The following is a 13,189-nucleotide window of genomic DNA, read 5'->3' as shown; positions in this document are numbered from 1 at the left end:
AGTGATATAATTTGCACACCTGAGTTGACATACTGATTCAAACCTGCCCCTTAAATCTGAGTGAGGATATTGGATCTCAATATTAAATCCCCATAGTTATCTATAAGCAATCAGAGCCAACCTCAGCATTTGGTCAATATTTTCAAGAAATCTTCTGTACTAAGATAAATAGATGAGTCACATTCCTCTCATCCTTATTGGGGAAGAGAATGGAAGTGAGACACTATTCTTGCACAATTTCCGAATTCTCTGATACTAGAATTTATATTTCTTTTGCCTTTTGACCAAGATGGTGCCAAAAGATAGGAAGGAAGCTCCTTCCCCTCCAAAAGTTGAAGCCAAAGCAAAAGCTTTGAAGGTCAAGAAGGCAGAGTTGAAGGGCATCCCCAGTCATAAAAAGGAGAAGATTCCCATGTCACCTAACTACCAGCATCCCAAGACATTGAGGCTCTGGAGGCAGTCCAAATGTCCTTAGAAGAGCAATCCCAGGAGAAACAAGCTTGACCAGTATGCCATCATCAAGATCCCCCTGATCACTGAGTCAGCCATGAAGAAGATTGAAGACAACACACTTGCATTCATTGTGGATGTCAAGACCAACAAACACCAGATCAGACAGGCTATAAAGAAGCTCTGTGACATTGATGTGGCCAAGGTTAACACCCTGATCAGTTCAGATGGAGAGAAGGAAGGCATATGTTCAAATGGCTCCTGATTATGATGCTTTGGACATTGACAACAAAATTGGGATCATCTAAACAGAGTCCAGTTAATTCTAAATATATCTTTTTTTTTTCAACAACAACAAAAAAAGAATTTATATTTCTTAAAGTCTGTTTACTTCTAAGAGACTCCATTTGTTTGAGGAAGTTTCTACTAACTAGCATGAGAGATCAGAATATATATCTGAAGATTATAAATATAATATATTGATAAAACATTGTTGAGGATTCAACAAATGTCCCAAGGTGCTGAAAGTTTATAAGCATTGTTTCATTAATTTTCAAAGAAACTCTATAAAGCATGTCCAGTCCTACTTTATAAAAGAGAAAACTGAAAGGAGGCAAGGATAAGAACCTTGGTTTCATGAATCACAGCTAGCTACTGGCAGTCGGTTCCAAACAGTTTTATCTTATGCCACAGCACTTATCGTTTTCTGCTAAAGTGTACAGCCCAATGAAATAAGTACATTTGCCCTTATATAGGAGAGCTTATAAAGGAGATTCTGAAAAGCAGAATTGCTCAGTTAATAGATAGCAGTATAAATCACAAGTGCTAGGATAAAAATTGTAAATGTTTATTATTTATAGAACTCTTATCCTTCTAAGGAAGATATATCCTAAGGAGGGCCTATGGTTTATTTAAAACTAAGTCATACTACATAGAACGGTCATTTCCAATATTGAAGATAGTGTCATTGATGCAAATAAGAAATTCATACTTGGAGATGCTAAGACAACATTGCTCTAAGAAAGAAACCAGAATTTGTATAGAGAGAGAGACAATGTTGATGGAGAAATAGATCAATCAGTCAAATGTAAAAATGGGAATTTAGTTGAAAATAAATGTCTAATAACCTTCTGTATAATAAGACATGGATCTTTGTCCCTGCCTATTTATGAAACAAGTTAAATTGACTTTACTAGCTAATATTTTTGTAGTTGGTATTTATTTTTTATGTGTGACAACATATAACTGAGTTTTGCCTCATCAGAAAAGGGAATGAGATCAAAGGAGGCCTAAAGGTAGCTCCTGTTACCTTCAGAAAAAAACATAATGGAAGAAATTAATATAGGAAATTAAAGATTTTTCATAAACAAGAAGGCTTTCATAAGTAGAGAAAGCATCAAACACATATAAGCAAAGATCTATTAAGCTCACATGTAATTTAAATGAATTTAAATTTAAATGAAGATATACACCATGTTCATGAATGAAATGATTCAACATAGTGAACACTTTGATTCTCCTGAAAATGTCTGTCTAAAACCATCCTTAAAAAGATATCTTTTAATAGAAATTTTTTTAAGAAGCCAACAAATTCCAAATTTTAAAATAGGAATTAATTTTTTTGAAAAACTGATTCAATAACTTTTTTAAAAATATAAGAAAATATGGAAATTTCCCTGCCATATATAAAACAGGTGTGTCTAAAACCCATAGTATAAAAAAAAGTGATAATTTATAGCAATAAGCAAATACAAAAATGAAAACCAATACAGAACATGGCAGTAGCCCTAAGGTTTATATGAGAATTTGAAATATGGTTAAGATGGCAACAACAAACAAGGAAGAAAGCTAGGTTGTAGACGGCAGTGGCAGAACGGGCTCTCTATTTGGAGAAAAATAAAGCTAGACTGCTACCTTGCCTCACATAAAAACAGAATGCCAAATAAATTAAAAGATCCAAATGAAAAGGTAAAGTAAGTTAAAATGATAAGGTGTAAGAAAATATCTCTATAATATATTAATTTTATGTTACTGCTATAACAAGTTACAATAAACTTAGTGGGTTAAACAGTAAGAATTTATTTTCTCACTGTTCTGTGTCAGAATTTTATCATGGGTCATATCTGCTTAAGATTGAAGTCTTAGAAGGGCTGTATTTCTTTCTGAGTGTCCTATTCCCTTGCCTTTTCCAGTTTCTCCTGTCCACCCACCATCCTTGATCTATGACCCCTTTCCTCCATCTTCAAAGCCAGCAATGTAGCCTTTCTCTGACCCTGCGTTTCGTTTTGCATCTCTTATTGTCTGACAAACTACAGCTGATAAAATTCTCCACTCTTAAAGATTCTCATGAGTAGATGAGGCCCATCTGAATAGATCAGGGTGATATCCCTATATCAAGATCCTAAAGTTTAGTTTTATGGCCAAAGTAACATATTCACATACTTCATGGATTAAAATGGACATCTTTGAAGATCTATTATGTCATCTGTCACAATAATCTATGAGAATATTTTTATAACTTAGAAAAAATTAAGAAATGAATAAACTAGGAAAAGCTTCTTAAACAAAATCCAAAAACACAAATATAGTAAAAATTTAGTGGATTTGACTACATCAAAATTAAAGATTTATGTTCAGTGAAGTAGAACATAAGCAAAGCTCACAGACAATTGACAAACTAGGACTAGTTATTTGCAAAGTCAAAATTTAGCAAAGGGTTAGTACATGGAGAATACAAAAATCCTACCTTATCAGTAGTTACTTTAAATTTAAATGTGCTCAATACTTCGGTTAAAAGTCAAAGATCAGGTGGCTGGAGTTGTGGTTCAGTGGTGGAGCACTTGCCTGGCATGCGTGAGGCCTTGGGTTCAATACTCAGCACCACACATAAATAAATAAAATAAAAGATCCATTGACAACTAAAAAATATATTGAAAAAAGTCAAAGATCAGCAGAATAAATTTTATAAGATTCAACTCTATACTGTTTACAAGGGACATATGTTAAATGCAAAGACACCAATAGGTGGAAATAATGCAAAAATTACACTGTAAAAACAGTAATCAAAGACAACTAGAGTGACTGTACTAAGATCAGGAAAAATAGATATTATGACAAAAATTGTTATTAGATACAAAGAAAGACTTTTTAATGATAAAGATAAATATCCACCAGGAAGACAGAATATTTATAGGCATAAATGCACCTAACAACAGAGCCCCAAAACAGAAGCAAAATTAACAGAACTGAAGGGAAAAAAAATTTCAACGATAAAAGATGGAGAATTCAATTTCAATTATTCAATACCAGAGAACAATGGGGAAAAAGGTAAAAAAGTATAAGACTTGAAGACCCTATCTAAAGGGTCTAACCATATCTCAAGAGATCTATAGAACACTCCACTCAACATCACCAGAATATACATTCTTCTCAAGTGAATATGAAGCATTTTCCAAACTAAACCACATGATATACCATAAGCTTAGTCTCAGCAAATTTAAAGGATTGAAATCACTCTAAGTATGTTCTCTGGCCACAATAAAATTAAAATACAAATCAGTAATAGAAGGAAATGGAGGAGTCCAAAATTTAAAATTAAACAACAGACTTGAATAAAACATGAGGCAAAAAAAAAGAACTAAAGGGAAATTAGAAAATACATTGAGGAGAACACATATACCAAATACAACCTACCAAAACTTATGGTATGCAGCTAAAATAGTATTTGGAGGGAAATGTATAGCAATAAGTAGATATATTAAGAAGGGGGGAGGGGGAGGAGGGGGAAAAGAGGTCTTGGGACATGTCTTTGTGATAGAGTGCCTGCGTGGCATTCATGGTGCCCTAGATTTAATCCTCAGCACCACAAGAAGGAGGAGGTAAAGGGGAGGAAGAAGAAGGGAAGGAGAAAGTGGAAGAGAAAGAGGAGGAGGAAGATCAGAAAGTGATAGTTCAAAATTGTATCTAAAAATTTCAGAAAAATCAGAGTAAACTAACCATAAAGAAAGCAGAAGAAAGGAAATAAAAAATACTGAAGTAAAATGAAAAGTTACATAGAATTTAAAAATTATAGAATGTATCATTGAAACCAAAAGTTGTTTCATTGAGAATGAAGGCATTGGCAAAATTTTAGCTAATACCATAGTTTGGAGTATCACCCAAAGGCTTATTCCCTGGTTTGGCACTATTGAGAGGTGCCAGAAATTTTAAAATGTGGACCCTAGTGAGATACCTTCTGGGGACACACTATTGATGAGGATATTGGGGCCTAGAAACTTCCTCCTCCATTTTACTTTTCTGCCATGGGGTAAATGACTTTTACTTCACCACCCACTCCCTGACATGATGTACTCCTTCACCACAAGTCCAAAAGGAATAGGATCAACCAACCATGGACTGAACCCTCCAAAACTGTGAGCCAAAATAAATCTTTTCTCTTTACAAGTTGATTACCTTAGGTATTGTCACAGTAATAGAAAACTAATTAATACATCTAAACCAACCAAGACTAAACGAAGAAAAACTTAAATTACTAAAATCAAGGATTAAAAGAGAGGACATCATTACCAACCAGAAAGAAATAAAAAGGACCATCAAAGTATATTGAATTATTGAATCCCAACAAATTAGATAACCTACATGAAATGGACACATTTTTAGAAAGATACAAACCACCAAAAAGTGACTCAGCTAGGGGCTGCAAATTGGTGCAACCTATCTGGAAAGCAGTATGGAGATTCCTAAGAAAACTTGGAATGGGAACCACCACTTGACCCAGCTATCCCACTCCTCGGTTTATACCCACGGGACTTAAAAGCAGCATGCTACAGTGACACATCAATGTTTATAGCAGCTCAATTCACCATAGCTAAACTATGGAACGAAACTAGGTGCCCTACAACAGATGAATGGATAAAGAAAATATGGTATATATACACACAATGGAATATTACTTACCCTTAAAGAAAAATGAAATTATGGCATTTGCCAGTAAATGGATGGAACTGAAGAATATCATGTTAAGTGAAATAAGTCAATCCCTAAGACCCAAAGTCCAAATGTTTTCTCTGATATGCAGATGCTAATTCACATGGAGGTGGGGCTAGGAAAGAATACAGGTGCTTTGGATTAAACAGAGGGGAGTGAAGAGAGGGAAGGGGAGGGGATATGGGGGTGGGAAGAAAAATGAAAACAGTAGGACACTATTACCCTATGTGCATATAAGATTACACAACTGGTGTAATTCTGCATCATGTACAACCAGAAGAATGAGAAGTTATACTCCATTTATGTATGATGTGTCAAAATACATTCTACTGTCATGTATAACTAGAATAAAAATATATTTAAAAAGAAATAGAAAATTTGAATAGACTTATCAGAAGTAAAGACATTAATAACTTAAAAAAATTCCACCCACAAACAAGAGCCCACCAAAAGTTTACAGAAAAATTAATTCCAATTTTCTAAAATTCTTCCAATATTAGAAGAATAATAATATTTTCCAACTCATTCTACAAAGACAGTATTACTTCGATACTAAAATGAGACAAATATACCACAAGAAAACTACAGACCAATATCTCTTATAAATATAAACAGAAAAATCCTCAACAAAACACTAGCAAACAGAATACAGAAACATGTAAAAAGGATTATGCACCATGATCAAGTGGGATTTATCCAAGAAGTGTAAGGTTAATTTAATATACAAATCTATTTAATATCAATAGAATAAAAGAAAAAATATGATCTTATCAATTCATGTAGCAAAAAGCATGACAAAATCTGATCCTTTCATGATAAAAAAAAACACTCAAGAAAATAAGAATTGAGGGGAATTTTTCCCTATTCAATAAGATCCATCAACCAGCATCTTATTTAGAGGTGACTGGCTCAAATCTTTTCCCTTAGATCAAAAACAAGGAGCTCTCTTGGAATTTCTACTTAACATTATCTTGAAGTTTCTAAACAAGGAAATTAAACAAGAAAAAAGAAGTGCATTCAGTTAGAAATGAAGAAGAAAAGCTATTTGTAGATGACATGATCTTGTATATAGATAATACTAAAACACACCACACACATGCGTGTACACGCACACACACACATCCAATTAAAGTAAATGAATGAGCTCTTCAGTTTTATAGAATTCAAGATCAATACCCAACAATCAATTGCATTTTTATAATCAACAATTACTAATTTGAAAATAAAATTAAGAAAGTATTTCATTTGCAACAGCATCCTAAAAAATGAACTCCTTAGGAATAACTCTAACAAAATGTCTTACCTGAAAGCTATAATGCATTGTTTAAGGTTGCAAGGCTTAATAATGTTCTTCAAGCAGCCAAAATAATCTTGAAAAATATTTTGTGATATTGGCTTAAGGATATGTATTTCAATGGAAGAGAATTGAAAATTCAGATATAAACCCTCATATTTATGGCCAATGGTTTTCAATGAGGTTTCAAGACAACTTGATAGGAAAAGAACAGTATTTTCAACAATTAGAACTTGGAGAACTGGTGATCCACATATAAAAGAATAAAGTTGAATCCCTGCATCAGCCCATATGTAAAAATTAATTCCAAATAGATTATAGACTTAAAGGTGAGACCTAAAACTATCAAAGTCTGAAAGAAACATAGGATTAAATCTTTGTGGCTTTGGATTGGACAACAGTCTTTTAGATATAATACCAAAAGTGAAGGTAAGAATATGCTGGTTTTGATCAAAATTAAAAACTCTTCATATTTAATGAACCTACCAAGAAAGTGAAAAAAGAGAATTTTAGATAATGACAACCAAATTAGAATAAGACTTGTCATCTTCTCACGGAGACATCAATATGAACAACTCTCAATATACAAAAATCCTTCACAAGAGCTATGAAAAATAGTGACAGATTATAGTATCCGGGTATAGCGAAAAATATAAAGTAAGTTTCATTGATGAGATAGGAAGGATAGCTTCACATTACCTACATATTCCTTCAATGGGACAGGCTTCCCCAAACCTGGGCCACACAACAGAGAGAGATATATCCTCTACAAGTGGTAAGGAGAGTAAATCAGTTGTCCAGCTTTGCTGTGGACTACTCCTGTCCCAGGCCTCACCCAGTAAAACTTGGTACTAGACCAGTAAACCCAACTTCCAAGCCCACTCCAGGTTTTAAACTGGTCCCACTGTGAGGCCAACCCCCGGAGCCCTAGACTCTAGACTAGCCCACCACAGGCTTGTTCTGGCTTTATGTACTCAGGCTTCAGGTCTGTCTAAGCCTCAGGTCAGAATCCATAGCCCCAAACTCCAGACTGGTACTCATTGTCAAAACCTCCAAGTCTCTCCCTACAGATCTGAATGTCAGGTTGAACTCAGACCCAGGATAGCACCCACATCTCCAGGCACCAGGCCAGTACCCACAACTCAGGCTTCAAAAGAGCCTGCCACAGATTCAGACTCTTGGTCCACCAAAGTGAGGCCAATACCTGCTACCTAGGCCCCATCCTGGACCCCAGGAACAAGATCCATTCTAGTTCATCAGGCCAGAATTGTGAAGGGCTTTCTCTACTGAAGCCTATCAATGATAACTGGGAAACGAGCTTATTTCTTCAACTATGCAGACATCAATCCAAAGCCACAAGAATCACAAATTTTCAGAGAAACATCTTAACACCAATGAAGAAAATAATGCAGCAATAACAACTTAAGGAACTGGAGAGCTACAAACTGCCAGAAAAACAATTCAAAATAACCCAGTTAAAGAAGCTTTGTGAGCTACAAAGGAACACAAAAATGCAACTAAACAAAATCATAAAAACAATATATGAACAAAAAGAGAAGTTAAACAAAGAGATAGAAACCTTAAAAGAATCAGACAAATTCTGGAACTAAAAAAATAAATAAATAAACAAATAAATAAGTAAATAAGAATCCTGGAGCTGAAGAACAATGACTGAACAACAACAAAAAATCCAAACAGAACTTCAGCAGCAGACTTTATCAACCAGAAGAAAGAATCAGAGTGATAAAGGGTCAATTCTCCAAAAAGAAATTATCCTTAAGTTTCATGTGTTGAACAACAGAGCATTAAACAATGTGAAGCAAAAAACTGATAAAACTGCGGGGAGAAAAAGATGACTCCACTATCATAATCGGAGACTTCAACACTCCTCTATCAAAAATGGATAGTTCCATCAGGCAGAAAATTCCTAAGGACATAGTTGAACTCAACACCACCAATAATCAACTGAATATAACTGACGTATATAGATATCCAAGAGCTGCAGAATACACATTCTTCTTAAACTCACATAGAACTATCACCAAGATGATCACAGCCTAGACCATAAAACACACTTTGAAAAATTTAAAAGAGCAAAAATCATACAATGTCTACTCTCAAGTTACCGTGGAATTAAACTAGGACTAAATAGCAGAAAGACAACTGGAAAATCCCAAAATACATGGAGATTAAACAATACACTCTCAATTACACATGCATTGAAGAATACATCTAAGAAGTTTTTAAATATTTTGAGCTAAATGAAAAAACACAACAGAAAAAGCAGTGCATAAAATGGATATTGTAGCATTGAATGCTTGTGTTAGAAATAAAAAAGATCCAAAAATCAGTAATCTCTATTTCCACCTTAGGAAACTAGGGAAGAAGAACAAATTAAGTTTAAAGTGAGTTGAAGTAAGGAAATAATAAGAATTTAAGCAGAAATCAATGAAATTGAAAATACCTCATCAATAAAGAAAGTCAATGTAACCTAAAGCTATTCTTTGAAAAGATCAATTAAATGGATAAGCCTGTAACAAGACTAAGAAAAAAAATAAGACATGAGTTACTAATATCAGAAATCAACTATTCTGAAAAAGGTAAAACTATGGAAGTGGTAAAATATACCAGTGAATGGATGAATTGGTAACGCAGAGGATTTTTAGGACAGTTAAAATTCTTTCTGTGATATGAAAATGTTGGGTGCATCATTATAACAAATCATTACACATTTACCCAAACCCATAGAATTGAACAACACCAAGAGCGAACTCGACAGTAAATAATGGATTTGGGATCCATATATAGGACCATGTGTCATGATATATTTAATGTAGATTCATCAATCATAACAAATATATCAAAAATATACCATATAAATAAGTTAGTATTTGGTCTTTCCTCCCCAGCATTATGAAGACATCCTCTTACACCTCTTGCTGACCAAATTGTAGCCATCACTGAAAAAATTACTTTATTAGAAGGAAAAGACACCACAAAACAAAGCTAAAAGTGGTAGGGGTGGAAGATATGGAAAAATGTAATCACCAAATGAGCTGCCCAAAAAAAAAAAAAATATATATATATACCATATATAATATATATGCCTGTGGTGAGGGAAGTTGATAATTGGGGAGGCATTGCAAAATTGGAAAAAAGATAAGTCTATCTACTGATGAATAGATAAGTAAAAAGTAGTATATCTATACTTCAGAATATTATTCAACAATAAAAAGGAATAAATGATTGATATAAGCTACAACATGAATGATCCTCTGAAACATTGTGGTAAATAACTTGAGTCAAAAACAAAAGGCCACAAACTTTTATTCTGTTTATATGAAATATCCAGAATAGGTAAATGCACACAGAAAATAATGTAGTCAAGGTCAAGATCTATAAGGAAGGAAGAATGGGAAGTTGGAAAATTACTGTAAGGAGGTACAGAGATTCCTTGTGGAATGATGAAAACGTTTTGGAAGTAGGTAATGTTAATTGTTGACAACAGAGTTTACTGTTGAATTGTACACTTTCAAATGTGAAATTAAATGAATTATATTTCTATAAAACTGCTATTTTATAAAGTTAGACAAAATTAGCACATCAGACAAAGTTATAGAACCTGGATTCGAATCTACCTGTTGTCATAATTTTATGACTTGAAACAAGTCTTTACTCTTCCTGGCTTTGGTATCCCCATCAGTGGAATGAAAAGTGATATAGAGTGCAATCCATGTCTATCAATTTATGGCTTTGTACCCCAGTCAGTTCCTTTATCAAATTGACCTTTGCCCCACTGCCTTTGAAATCTAACACCATTACCCACCAGCTTTGTATTGCTACTATTTGTGCTTTATCTTATCTCCTCTATTAGAAAAGGAAGCTACATAAGAGAACACTTAGGCCTATCTTTCATGTAGTAGGGATTCAATGAGTTTTTACATGTCTTCATACATTAAATTATTTATATCATGAAGATACTGTAGGAAATGAAGGTAATTAGTCAAAAAAATCAGTAATTTTTTGATTTTCATGTCACCAAAATAAAGGATTGATAATTTTCCCAACATTTAATACAACTTGATGACAATTTTTGTAATAATAGAATTATCAGAGTTTTGATATATCGTCTCTTTTTATCTAATACAGACAAGTTTCTATCCTGTTTTAAAAGAGATTGCCTATTCTACAATGCCAGCTCCATTGATGTTGATATTAAACAAAATGAAAATAGTACAAAATGAAGAGAAGTAAAATGTTTAAACTAGTGTTATTTAGTTGTAATTAATCAAGTTGTTAGTATTCTAGTAGGTGTCCTGAACCACATTGTTTTTAAGCAATAAAACCTCCCAATAAGAGACCTTGGTAGAGTACACTCTTATTAAATCTGCATTGGGAGGTTAGGCCACTGTTTTCCAGCAATTATTATTGAGTTTTCAAATTTTTTAAAAATAAAAAATTATACACACCTTGTTTCTGTATATAACTTACCATAGTGAGAGTTTGACAAGCTGGAATTTTTAGACAAAGAAGAGAGTTGAGTAAAAATGTAATCAACTGCTTTCCTACTTTATTTTTTTCTTAAATACAAAGATAATTATCTGAAAACTAATCTACAATTTTGAATTCTTTCCTCCACTGATGAACTACATAATTTAACTCAAAAACATTTATTCCTCATTAATAAAAATACAAAAGGAATTATTATGAAAAATTAGCCCCTAACCTGCTAATATTTAACTATAACCTCATAATCCCACCACACTTCCTTTATATTGTGCATAATTACCAGTTTGGAATACCTGAATCCATTCCCAAATATAGAATTTAGAAAATTCTTTGTAACTGATAAGAACAAACTGAGTGGCAGTAAAACACTTAAAAACCTCTGCAAAATTAAATTTGGGGTAACTAACTGGTAACTCCCAAAAACAACTTTTATTTTATACTTCATTTTGCATAATATGTACCTGATAATCATGTTTTTTTATTAGCAGAGGTGGCTTCAGTTAGGTACCCATACATCTCAAATGTATTGAGTTAAAACTTCCATACATAATTATTCTTCATCTTGGGCATGATATTTTCTATCTTGTGTTAACATTGTAAACTTGTATCTAATGAATATTCATTGAGCACTAACTATTCTGCTGGTGCAGATAATAATAATAATATTTTTATCTGGTGCAGTTAAAATAATATAACAATAAATAAGATTTGTTGAGTGCTTACTACAGTATTAAGGATTATACTAAATTTTTTGTAGTCTTATCTCAATCAACTTTAAACAGCAATTTACTCTTACTATTCACGTTTTATACATGAGAAAATTAAGATTTATTGGCATGAAATACTTTGACCAAAGTCACATAATTATTAAGTGGTTCCATTCTGATAGGTATTTGCATGGTACAAAACTTAAAAAAAAAAAAAAAAAAAAAAAACAGCAACACCCAGGTATTCTCCAAGAGCTAACAGTTTAGTGAGTCTGCCAGAGAAGATATCAAATAATAGACAACAAGCTCTCTTGTGATGATTCATACTTTAATATGAAACTAATAAAGTTAAAGCCTACAACTTAAAATAGTTAAGGTGTGGAGTGTGCATTAGTTGGGCTTCTCTAGAGAAACAGAACCAATAGAAAGAGTATGTACAAATATGTAGAGAGATTCATTTTAAGGAACTGGTTCAATGTCACAGTTCAAGTTCAACTCTCTTTAGATCTTCTCTTCTGCTGGCAGAATTCCAGTTAGTCTTGATTGTATCAGGACCTTTAAGTGATTGGATAAGGGCCACTCACATCATGATAGGCAACCTACTCTACTCAGTTTGCTGATTAAATATTAATCTTATTCACAAAAACAACCAGAAACATCCAAAATAAAATCCAATTGAAAATCTAGGCACCATTGTCCAGCCAAGTTGACCCATAAAATTAACTACTACAGGATGCTTTAAAAGATATATAAAAACTCATAGTCTAAACATCAGACCCTATAGATTTGTCTTCTTCCAGCACAGCTACACTCCTTGAATTAAGGACTACATTATATTTACTTTTGTATTTCAAGGGTCTGTCACAATGCAGAGGCATACAGGAATTTTTCAGGAAGACTTGTTAAGTTGAATTAAGTAGGCTTTTCTTGAATTAAATTCTGTTTCTGGTCTTTTAAAATCTCTATAAAGAAAATATGTCTAGAATATATCCAGAGGTTTGGGGATTCATAATTCTGCAAACTTCCTTGGTTGCTCAACTTGTGGCTAAAGTTATGTATTAGCTATATATTGCTACATAACAAATTACTACACACATAGCAGCTTCAACCAGCACATGTTTATTATCCCACAGTTTCTGTGAGTCAGAAATCCAGGTCACAGCATAGCTGGATACCCTCCTCAGGGTCTCACACAAGGCTGAAATGAGGCATTGGCCAGGGCCAGGATCTCATCTGAGGCCCT

The 13,189-nt window shown here is 33.4% G+C and overlaps 1 pseudogene; it reads left to right on the top strand.

Moving 5' to 3' along the window:
- Positions 1-289: 289 nt before the first annotated feature.
- Positions 290-758, top strand: LOC124983854 (60S ribosomal protein L23a-like; annotated as a pseudogene).
- The last annotated feature ends 12,431 nt before the right edge of the window (positions 759-13,189 follow it).

The sequence above is a fragment of the Sciurus carolinensis genome, chromosome 4 (assembly GCF_902686445.1).
Source record: "Sciurus carolinensis chromosome 4, mSciCar1.2, whole genome shotgun sequence".
NCBI lineage: Eukaryota > Metazoa > Chordata > Mammalia > Rodentia > Sciuridae > Sciurus > Sciurus carolinensis.
This window is presented reverse-complemented; position numbering and strand designations above follow the sequence as displayed.